This window comes from Heterocephalus glaber, unplaced genomic scaffold (genome assembly GCF_053883595.1).
Source record: "Heterocephalus glaber isolate CG9 unplaced genomic scaffold, H.glaber_assembly_v1.0 deba00001564, whole genome shotgun sequence".
Lineage (NCBI taxonomy): Eukaryota > Metazoa > Chordata > Mammalia > Rodentia > Bathyergidae > Heterocephalus > Heterocephalus glaber.
Genome location: NW_028258351.1, coordinates 11,666,320 through 11,678,766, shown reverse-complemented (window position 1 = coordinate 11,678,766; position 12,447 = coordinate 11,666,320). Strand labels below are relative to the sequence as shown.

Sequence of the window (12,447 nt, the reverse complement as noted above, 5' to 3'; positions counted from 1 at the left end):
CCGAGTTCGATCCCCAGTACCAAAACAAAAACAAAAACAACTAAAAGTGCATAAACTTTAGACTCACTAACTGGGGTTCTTTCAGAGAGGTTGAAAAGAAGGAAGGACATTGGGGAAAAAAGAAGAATCAAGATATATCATGTATAGGTAGAAATTCCCTATGATCAATGAGATCATTATATATATCTAAAATGTACCAATAAAATTAATTTAAAAAATAAAAATTTTCAAAGGGAAAAAAACCACTGTATTTTTGCCACGTAAATTAATGTTTGGATGTGGAAATAAAAAGCCAAAGGACATGGTTTGAAGAGCTTCTAGGCTGCTGAACACATGGATGTGCTGAGAGGGTTGCAGGCCCAGAGAGGACACAGAAGTTCCATGCCCCACCCCATACTTCGCCCAACCATCTCTTCATCTGACTGTTCATATATATATATATATATATATTTTTTTTTTTTTTTTGTACCAGGGATCGAACATGGGTCCTTGTGCTTGCAAGGCAGGCAGTGGAACCACTGAGCTAAATCCCCGGCCCTGACTGTTCTTTTATAATATCTTTTATAATAAATTATTAAAAGTAATATGTTCCTCTGAAATCTATGAGATATCATAGCAAATTAATCACATACAAGAAGGGGTGGTAGGAACTCTGGGTTTTAGCCAATTACAGTATGAGTGACAACATACTTCAGACTGGTACTGGAAGTGGGCCAATCTTGTGGGACTGAACCTTAAACCTGTGGGATCTGACACTATTTCTAGGTAGATAATATTAGAATTGAACTGAGTTATAGGATACCAAGTTCGTGTCTGCTCAAGAACTGTTTAGTGTGTGGATAAAAATCCACTTATCTCATCACAGATGCATTCTATGCTGTTTATGAGAGTACAGTGAGAAAGACATTTTGGCTTGAAATCTATGGTGCACTGAAGATAACTATAGCAAAAAGAAAACCCAAACTCAACTACTGTCTAGATTAACTGAACTCTACATATAAATGGCCTAAGAGAAGAAATGTGTCCATTCCTCAGAATAAATTCCATTTACCTTAATTCTACTATTTATTTACACACAATGTTTAGCATCTAACAAATAATGTAACTCAAAAAACAAGAGAAAGATGACCCATTGTCAAGAGATTAAGTATTCAACAGGACCAGATACAGAGATCCCAAAATGTTGGGACTATTCAACAGAGACTTTAAAATAACTATGATTAATAGTTATTGTAATAATAGTTACATTGATTTATATATGATTTTATATTTTGTATAGATTATATATTATTATATAACAACTGTTAATCCTTGTGTTAACATAAATATTAAAATAACTACTAAAAATTGTAATTTTTAAATCTAGTAGAAAAAGTAGATAGCATGCGTAAGTGTTAGGTGCTTTCAGCAGAGAGATGGAAACCATGAAGAAAAATCAAATCAAAATTCTATAAAGAAAACACATAATATCTAAGATGAGGAATTCCTTAGATAGGTTTATTAGTAAACTGAACTCAGCAGAAAAAGTCATGAGTGACTGTGAAGACAGGTCACTTGAAGTAATCTATGCTAAAATCAAAGTGGAAGAAATGGTGAGAAATAAACAATTGAGTATATAAGAGCTATTGGGAAATAGTAGACATTTTAATGTACATGTAATTAGAATCCCAGATGAGAAGAGAAAGTTGGAAGAAATTTAAAATATAATGACTGATAATCTTCCAAATTTTCTGAAAGACAGCAAACTATACATGTAAGAAGTTCTGACAATTCCAAGAAGGATAAATACAGAGAAAAACACCTATACACACATATCAAAAAACCTGCTAAAATACAAAGATAAAGATAAAATATTGAAGACAGCCAGAGAAATGAGAAACATTATACACAGAAGAGCAAAGTAAGGCTGACCAACTTCCCATCAGAAACTATACACAACAAAAGACAATAGTGAAAGCTCCAAAATGTTGGGAAAACAAATAAACAAAGACATAAAAATCTGTCTTTCTAGAATTCCATACCTAGTGAATATATCTTTTGAAATAAAGGTAAAAAAAATAAGAAAAAGATTTTTTAAACAAAAGCTAAGAGGATTCATTGCCAGCAGACTTTCACAAGAAAGATTAAAGACATTTTTTTTGACCAAAAGAATATGATACTAGGAAGAAATCTGGGATCATATAAAGGAAGAGTACTTAAAATGGTATAAATGTTGGAAAAGTAACACATTTTGTTTTTAACCTTCTAAAATATAATTGACTACCTTAGGGAAAAAACAGTAAGAATGTATTGTGAGGTATATAACACATGCAGATGCATACTATTATTTTTGCATACTATTATTTGATAATAATATCATAAAGAATAGGAATGGGCATGGTGCTTCACACCTGTAATCTCAGTTTTTCCAGAGGCTAACACAGAAGGATCACAAGTTTGAGGGCTTCCTGGGCAACTTAGTGAGACCCCATCTCAAAATGAAAGTAAAAAGGGCGAGGGATTCCACTTAGTGTTAGATCACTTGTCTGGGACGCGTAAGGCCTGAAGTACACTGTTGTAAGCATACTTATAGTGCAAAGTGTTGTAATCTTAAAGAGTACACTAGAATAAGCTAAAGATTTAATTGCAGGCTGGGGATTTAGCTCAGTGGTGCCGTTGCCTGCCTCACAAGCCCAAGTTCAATCTCTGGTACCAAAAAAAAAAAAAAAAAAAAAAAAGATATAATTGTAAACCCCAGAGCATTTACTAAAACATAAAGATAAAGCAAAACCAAAAGAATAAAACTAATAAGCCATTAATAGAAATAAAAAGAAATAAAACACAATCCATAAGAAGGCAAGGAAAGAAGAAAAGATTATTGAGAACAAATAAAAAGCAGGTCTGATGGCACATGGGTATGATCCCAGCAGTCTGAAAGGCTGACACAGGAGGATCATCCTGCCAAGGCAATTTAGTTATTTAGCAAGACCCTGTCTCAAAATTTAAAAAAGAAAGGGGTGGGGGTGGGGGAATAATAGATGTAGCTCTATGCAAAATCCTCAAGTTCAACCCCCAATATGGAAAAAAAGGGAACAAATAGAATAATTTATGCATATAAAAATTACATTAAACGTCAATGGTGTAAACATCCTTAATAAAAATCAGAGATTGTTAGATTTTATAAAGAGCCAGCATGGTGGCATGGGCCTATAATTTCAGTTATTTGGGAGACTGAGTTAGGAGGATCACTGGAGCCTAGATGTTGAAGACCAGCCTAGGCAACACAAGATCCCGTCTCGGGCCTGGGATTTAGCTCAGCGGTTTTGTCGCCTGCTGCGCAAGCGCAAGGACCCGAGTTCTATCCCCAGTACCAAAAAAAAAAAAAAGGTCCTGTCTTAAAAAAACAAGTCTTAAAGAAGAGAAAATGCGAAAATAGTTTTTCTATTAAGATGTACTTTAAATTTAAAGACAATGAAATAGATTAAAAGGATAAAGATATACCATGATGCAAACTTAAATAAAAGGAAACCTGCAGTGGCTATATTAATATCAGACACAGTCGATTTCTGAAAACAGAATATTACTGAGAGCTTTCATGGCAGTTGTAATCTTTTACAGTACAGTCACAGAACCAATATTGGTAAAATAATAATAGTAGTAGTAAAATTTAACACAAAATTTAATTATGTGGACTGCAAAATTATGTTAATTGAAATGACAGCTAAGTTACTTATGTGAAAATAAGGACAGTGACTGGGAAGACGGGGAACCTTGAAATTTAAAATGGAGACATTCAGTTGATCTTGGAGACAGAGAATCTCAAATTCCAGAGCCTTTCTTGCCAATAAAAACAGTTTTTCTCCTCTTTTTGAAGAGACTTGCTTTCTCTTAATTGAAAACATTGTAATAATCTCATCTGGGGCAGTTGCCTTTTAAGGAAAAGTCCATTTTCCTCTAAACCTACCCTAAGAAGATCTTGGGGTACAAAATCCATAACTAAAATCATATTTTAAACTGCTTCAGCAGAGGAAATACCAAATCTGAAGAGAAAGAGATCAAAAGAATTTCACCATTTGCTTATATATTAGCAAAACTCCAGGGAATATGTACGGAAGTATATGATAAGGAAGTTAAACCAAGAAGACAGAATATAATACTAGATTGCACAGAATTTACTGATATGGGTACATTTATCAGTAATTTTAATAGATAAAAGATTTAATGGGTTAGCACGAAAGTGATGCTAACCATTTACTTGGTAAGTTCACTGAAACTTGGCTTCCATAGTGTGGCCTTTTTTTTTCGGTACCAGAGATTGAACTCAGGACCTTGTGCTTTCGAGGCAGGCAGCTAAATTCCTGGCCCATAGTGGCCTATTTTTAATTAAGCTGAGATACCAGAACTTCTCTGGAATAATGTAGAGAAAGTCCAAAGGCTTAAGGAGATAGAAATGTTGGAATGGATTTACCACATATGACCTGCACAACTTCTCCCCAACCCTTCAATCCCTCTAAGAGAACTCAGGGAACACTCCTTTACTAAGGTACTTAAAAATACATTTGTGAGTGGGAATATCTATACCCTGTGTATGTCTGTATTACGTGTACATGCCCATAAGCCAAAAACATGACTTTGGTCACTACAATGTTTTGACCTTGCACTCAGTTTCTTTACTGAAAGGAAAGATGGATCCTTTTGAGGAATACTCATTCACTGAAGCACTACTACTACTATATAATGAAAATCTTTCTCCCAGACTTCTTCAGGGACTAGTGGCCATTTCATAATTATGTGCTGGGAAAAAGAAATATCCAGGCTTTTTAGGGCTTTGTAAACACTGGCTCTAAATTGATGTTAATTCTTGAGACCCAAAGTACCACTGCAGTCTACCAGTTTAAGTGAGGGATTGTGGTGGCCAGGTAAGAGATGGAATTTTTTTTCCATCCTTTTAAAAAAGATTATTAGTACATGTTTGTAGTGTATGAAGTTTACATTCATCTTGGGGAGTGGGTATACATACCTAATATAGCTTGTTTCTTTTTTTAAACCCCTTTTCCCCTTCCCACCCACCTTTCTTCCTCTGCCTCTAAATCCCCTTTTCCCATTTTCATTTTTGTTGCTATTATTATTCTTAGCTCATGTTTATGACATATAATGTTTACATTCATTGAGGTTATTAGGTTCCTAGACATGGCATATCTTAATTCTAGTTACTTCCCCTTCCCTTCCCTCTCTCCCTCACCCTTGATTTCCTGGATCCCTTCCCATTTGCAAGAGATCTACGTTGAGTGAAATAAATCAGACACACAAGCTTAAACACTGTATGGTATCTCCCAATTGAGTAAGTCAAAGCACAAACAAAGAGCATAATAAAAGATGAATGGATAGAACATGAAATCTTAACTTGAGAATAATTCACAGTGGCTCAAATAAGATCACAAAACCACTACGTGGTAATTTTATCAGTTTTTAAATGTATAATTAGAATAGAGATATTGGTAGTTGGCAGAACCTCCACATTGACTCTCTGCTTCTGGAATAAGGACCATGTTAGTATGAAAGGCCAAGGTGAGGCCGTGGTAGACCCACCTCCTAATGCACCAGAAGAGTAAATAAAAAATATTGCTTCTGTGTGGTGAGGGAATGAGGAATTACAGAGATTAATAACACCAATAAAGATCTGAAAGAAGTGGGGTCATGGAAGCTATCTATGCCAACTTAACTTGCCTATTTGGCCTATGAAGAAATCAGACATATCTTGGAGAATGACTGCAGATTAGTATAAATTTAATTAGGTGATGCTTCAATTTGCAGCTGCTCTTTCATATGAAGTATTCTTACTCGAGCAAATCTACACAGCACTGGCATCTGATGTACAGCTATTGACCTACCCTTATGCTTACTTTTCCATATAAATTGGCAAGGAATACCAGAAGCAGTTAGCTTTTAGTTGGCAGGGCCAGTAATACTATATATGTTGAGTATCACTTATCCAAAATGATTAAGAGCAAAAGTGTTTCAGATTTCTCATTTTTTTCAGATTTTGGAATATTTGTATATACATAATATGATATCTTGGGGCTGAGATTCAAGTCTCAATATGAAATTCATTTATATTTCATATACATCTTATGCAGCCTAGATGTTATACAATATTTTTAATATTGTACATGAAATAATTCCACGCTACACTGGTGTCACGTTGGTACTCAAAAAATTGGATTTAGGAGCATTTTGGATTTCAGATTAGGGATGTTCAACCTGTCCCCTGAGTGTTGGCTCAGGGCTACATTGATTCACTTGCTTTCTCCTATAATATAGTCCACAAAGATATGAGTGTGTTGACCTCCCAGTCAGCACCATGTTGATCTAGTTATACACTGATGACAATATGCTAATTTTATCTGAGGAACAGGGAGGTAGCAAGGTCTTTAACTACTGTAACTGTCATTATGAGGAATACGGAAATAAGTATGAGGTCAATTCCATTCCTGGAATCAATTTCTGTATCAATCAAGATACCAGTTATTAATTATTGTCTCAGCTCCAAAATCACCCATTTTCACTTTTCTTTCATGCTTGAGGTCAGACTCTGAAAAATCATATTTCTTTTCCTTGCCATCTGGCTTCTTATCTATCTCCTGTTTCTTGTAGTCTTGGTTTCTGTATGCTTCACTCTAGTAAGGATTCTCTATCTTGGTAGCAGCATTCCTTTTTGTAGCAATAGCTGAATCCAGTTTGTAGTTTTCCTCTAGTTCTGTAGTTTTCATTGACTCAAAGATACCAACACCAGCCAGCCAGTGTGCCTGCCTTAGAGGTCTGAATCCCAGACCCTGGTTTCCATGAAGTCCCTCCTTTAGGCTCACAAAAAACAGCTGAGCAGTGTCTTTCACAGAGCAGTGCCTTCTCACCCAAAACCTGAGTTCCAGCATTGTGGGGCCAAATGCTAGATAAATGCTTTACCACTAAGCTATATCACTAATCTCATTTCCATCTCCTGCCTGGACAGACAATTATATGAAGTGTTTTCTATCTCCTGTCTGGATAGACAACTATATGAAGTTAGTAAAAGATTATTAAAATTTAAGAAATATTACAACCAAGTGGAGGCAGCACTGTTCAATCATACTAAGTCACTTTTATATACTCCATCTGTGCTATATTAATTTATATTTGTGACTATGCTCAAGTCATTTCAAATGTAAGGGCATAGATTATCAAGAATAAAACTAGAATTTCTTCTTTTTAAAAATCTACCCCCTTTTCCCTTTGATCAGTTTAGCTGTGTAAACTGTAGTCACACTGTTTTTGGTATGTGACAAGTTACACATATACTGCAAGATGATTATCTATTTAGCCCTAGGAGTGACCTGGAAAAACTGGAGCGGTTGGTACTTCTAGGTAAGTCACCTCTGACCAAAAGTAATTTTAGGGATGTGATCTAGGGATTCTCAGAAAATATCCCTTAGGGTGAGATGACCTACTCTAGTACATGGTTCAAGGTCTGCTAGTAGCAAGCTTGATGAAGAACTCATTACGAAAGCCAAGAAATATTTATTCTACCACCAGGGTATCCCTTTCAGAAGCCAGGTATGGTGCATACTGCTACCAATCATGAACACTGAGGTTTAGAACTACTGAGGAACACAAGTTCCAGATACCAAACAAACAGAATTTACAGCCTCAGGTGTAGCCAGTAAAGGCAAGGAGGCCCAGCTTTAGATGAACTCAGCTCCCAAACTCTCTCTTCATATAAGCATATACAAATTTTTTTGTTCATTTATGTCTGATGTGCCCTTTTAGCTATATCCAAGTTAGCTGAAGAATTATTGTTCTGATAATATCATTATACTCTGAAAATTAGAGATTTGTCATTATTTTGCAACATATACTTGATATGAGTCTGAATTGATTCTTTAGCACATGTTTGTGGTACATAGTGAATACATTAATTGTGAGTAGTTGGTACATGTACATGACGCATCTTAATTCTTTTTACATCCCCTTTCCCTACCATACCCCCACCTAACATCTCTTAGTTCCCTTCACATTTGCCAAAGATCTAGCTCCCTATTTCCTATTGTCTTTATTTATACTTTGAGTTTCTCATATAAGATGTTTAAGTTTGTGTGTCTGATTTATTTCACTTAATATTACAGTCTCAAGGTGCATCCATTTCCCTACAAATGACTTTATCCTTTCTGACAGAGTAGAACTCTGTTGTGTATAAATACTACATTTTCTTTATCCATTTGAATGATTTCTTAATCCAGTTAAATTATCACAAGAGATTTTCACATCACATCTGCTGGTGGGAAAAAGTAAGAGCAATGAGAAATATATGCTGCAATTTTAAATTGTTAAAAAAATTTTTTTCAAAAGTTTTATAAACTACTTGTATGAACTAAGTCTTACCCATATGATTATCAATAATTTGAAAAGATTACTGTTAAATTGTCTTACTCAGGAATTATATGTAGTGACTTTAATCATAAAACCTTATATAAAAACGTTATGTTTACAAAAGGAATCTCAGGTTTCTATCAAATTCCTAAGAAGCTTTTATTTGGAAACTTATATAAACTCAATATTTAATATCATCCTTAATATACTTCCTTTATTGTCTCATTAAAAGTATCTGATATAGGGGCTGGGGATTTAGCTCAGGGGTTCCGCCACCTGCTTCGCAAGCGCAAGGACCCAAGTTCGATCCCCGGTACCAAAAACAAACAAACAAACAAAAAAGTATCTGATATAAAGAAAACAAATTTTTTCACCAAGTGCCATGTAATTTTCTCCAAATTCCCATTAATTTATCCCAGTGTGTTGTACAAATATTATTTCTATGGATATGATGATACAAAAAAAAAAAAGATCGAAAACTACCAGTTTAACCTTTAGGTCAAGGTTTTTTAACATGAAATCCCTTGATGGATTTTAATTTTTTTTTTTTCTTCCGGTACCGGGGATCAAACTCGGGTCCTTGCACTTGCGCAGCAGGCAGTGAAACCATTGAGCTAAATCCCCGGCCTCTTGATGGATTTTAGCAAGTGTGAAATATACAAGTGCAGCTTTCTGAAGAAAAAGTTAATAGCTTTTATCAAATTTTTAAAGTTTAAGGAGTTTTCCTCAGGGATTTCAAGTTATCTATAATTTTATCCCTGAAGAAGTAATGATAAAAGTTAAGGGTTATAGGCTAATCAGGCCTCCAATAAGACAGGTGGGAAGAATGAAGGCGCTACATAACTAGAACTACTGTATGACTTTATCTCTTTGTCTCTGTCTTTTGAGAATCCTGCTTTTGACTTCTCTTTTCTCAAAAGCAGCTAGTATACTAAGAGAATCCTAGAATCTTCACTCTGTTAGTAGATACCACTTCTCATATCATCAGAAGACCAAGCAGAAGCTAGGGTGTAGTCCAGGAATATAAGTGTGTAGGGTATAAATGTGCAGACAGAATAATTTCAAATACTCATGTGTGATCCAGCACAGTTTAAAAAGTAGCTATACTGGGACCTGTAGCCAAAGCCTTAAAGCCAATACCATAAAAAGTACATTTGCCCAGACTATCTCCTCTGTGTTTCCATAGAACTGTGCATATCCACAGTTCTCCTATAAATCTGGTAGATTTCCCTTGGGGCCTATCAGAAGTAACTGAAGTCACAGTACCAAATACACTGTAATTTATTGATGTGTTTTTCTCTGATAATAGGCTATGAGCTCCTGAGAAGCAGATAAACATTTATTTTGTTCTTAAAACAGTATCTAGTATATAGAACACAACTATTTTCTCAGTTAATGATAAATTAATAAATATGTAAAACTCTTAAAGACACAGGCACAAGTAAGGACTGTCTAAACAGAATGTCAATTGCACAAGAAATAATATGAAGAATCAACAAGTGGGATTACACAAATTAAAAAGCTTCTAGGGCCAGGGATTTAGCTCAGTGGTTCCGTTGCTTGCCTTGCAAGGGCAAGGACCCGAGTTTGATCCCTGGTACCAAAAAAAAAAGCTTCTGTACAGCAAAAGAAACAACCAACAGAGTGAAGATACAATCTACAGAATGAAAAACTTTTGCCAGCTATTCATCAGAAAGAGGACTAATATCTAAAATATATAAAGAACTAAAAAAATGAGTCCCCCCCCAATAAAGACCCAAATCAAAAAATGGGCAACTAAAATGAACAGACACTTCTGAGAAGAAGTATAATGGCCAATAAATACATGAAAAAAATGTTCAGTATCTCTGCCATTAGAGAAATACAAATTAAAACAATACTGAGGCTCCATCTTACTCCAGAAAGAATGGCTATCACCAAGAAATCAAATAATAGAGAGGCTGTGTGGTGGGGAGAATCCTGCTACATTGTTGGTGGGAATATAAACTAGTACAACGACTATGGAAATCAATATGGACATTCCTCAAAATATTAAAACTAGAAATTTCATTTGACCTATCTATTCCCCTTCTAGGTAACTTACAGAAAGAGTAAAACATCACATTACAGTGATATATGCATATTTATAGCGGCACAACTCATAACAGCCAAATCTTGGAATTAGCTTATATGTCCATCAGTAGATGGAGAGAGAAAATGTAGTATTTATACATAATGGAGTACTACTCTGTCATAAAGAAGGATAAATTTGAGTCATTTGTAGGAAAATGGATACGTGTTGTGACCATAAAGTTAAGTGAAATAAATCAGACAAACAATATTAAATATCACATTGCTTCTCTTATATGAGAAAGCCAAAGTATAATTTAAATAGCAAAATAAAAGAAAATAGGAAATAAGGAGATAGATTTTTACAAATGGGAAGGGGATCTAGAAATGAATGGAATGCCAAGCATAGTGGTGGATGCCTACAGTCCTAGTACTTGGGAGGCTGAGGCAGGAGGATCACTGTGAATTTGAGGCCAGCCTAGGCTACATAGTTCAAGGCCACCCTAACTACATAGTGAGACTCTGTCTCAAAAAAACAAAAAAAGAAGAAGAAAATAAAAAATGAAGAGAGAGGGAAAGGAGGAAAAGGGGAATAAAAAGGCTTAAGATTTGATGATATATATATATGTACCAACTCCTCAAGATAAATGTATTCATTATATATCATAAACATGCACTAATAAAAAAGTAAATAAACAGGCATCAATAATTTCCAAATCTAAACTTCCTTAAATGATAATATACCAGGGAAAGATATTTTCCTTTTAAATTAATAAATTCCTGATGAAAACTTAATGTAGATTTGGATAACTTATAATCCATTTTGACTGTAGATATGCTGTACAAAAATGTTCTAGATTTAACTACAGATGAGACATGTTCTGACCACTAATATACACCTACTGTCAAGAACAGGCTTGAATTATGTCTTTTTGTTTTTATTCCTCTTTTGCTTAAATTATTTTCTGCACATAAAAAGTGGACTAACTTGGAACAAACTATAAAGAATACAAAGTAATCTTAATTGCATGCAGAGCTTTTCAGTTTATATATTACCATTCATTATCTCATTTGAGCACAAGAATCCTGTAAGTTAGGATTCTGTTGTAGAGATAAAGGAAGTAAAGCTCAAAAAGTTCAAGTCATAAACTTGTTCTGGTGCCGCATGCCTGTAATCCTAGCATTTGGGAGGCTGAGGCAGGAGGGTTGCTGCAAGTTCGAGGCCAGCTTGGGCTAGATAGTGAGTTCAGGGCCAGCTTGAACTATAAACCAAGACCCTGTCTCAAAAAAAAAAAAAAAGTTCATCTGCATAAAGTTTTACAGAGGGAGAACTAGAAACCAGTTCTTCTTATTTGTATGGTAGTATTCTTTCTCTCTATAAAGTTAGTGGAATTAAGTTTCTCCTTTTCCAGATGAAATTTTTTTCCTTTTGTTTGTGTGTGTGTGTGTGTGTGTGTGTGTGTGTGTGTGTGTGTGTGGTGCTGGAGATTGAACCCAGGGCTTCACGTATGCTGGGCAAACCCTCTACCACTGAGCTATATCCCCAGCCCCGGATGAATTTCTTAATAGTTTGTTACTACACATAAGACCGATTGATCTTGCCATTCCTACGACAGTGAGAGAGTCAACATGCATTACTAAGACTTGCTGATTTGAATAATACTTTTCTAGAGTAATATGTCGGCTTATAAACCACATTCTTCATTTATTTGAGATCATTCAGCTTTCAGCTATGGATACTGTATTTATTGGCTCTGTATGTAACTTCCTGTTTGGTCTCTTAAGCGTTGGTTCAAAGTTCTTACTTCTGAACTTTGCCTTCTCTTCCTGTTTACTACGTAGCTCTGGGAAAAACACTGTCAGATTGTTTAATCTGTGAACCATGTATCTTTAATTTTTATCGTAGGCACTTTTGATCACCACCAGGGGGCAAAAGCCTACCAGATGGCTTCTCCACAATACACTATATAGGACTGTACAGTACAGGGACCCTCAGTGTCTGATTCTTGATGGAAC

General features: G+C 35.2%; 1 protein-coding gene across 1 annotated transcript in view; it reads right to left on the bottom strand.

The window, feature by feature from the left end:
* Efcab5 (EF-hand calcium binding domain 5) overlaps positions 1–12,447 on the bottom strand; it is a 151,186-nt gene that overhangs the window by 137,532 nt on the left and 1,207 nt on the right.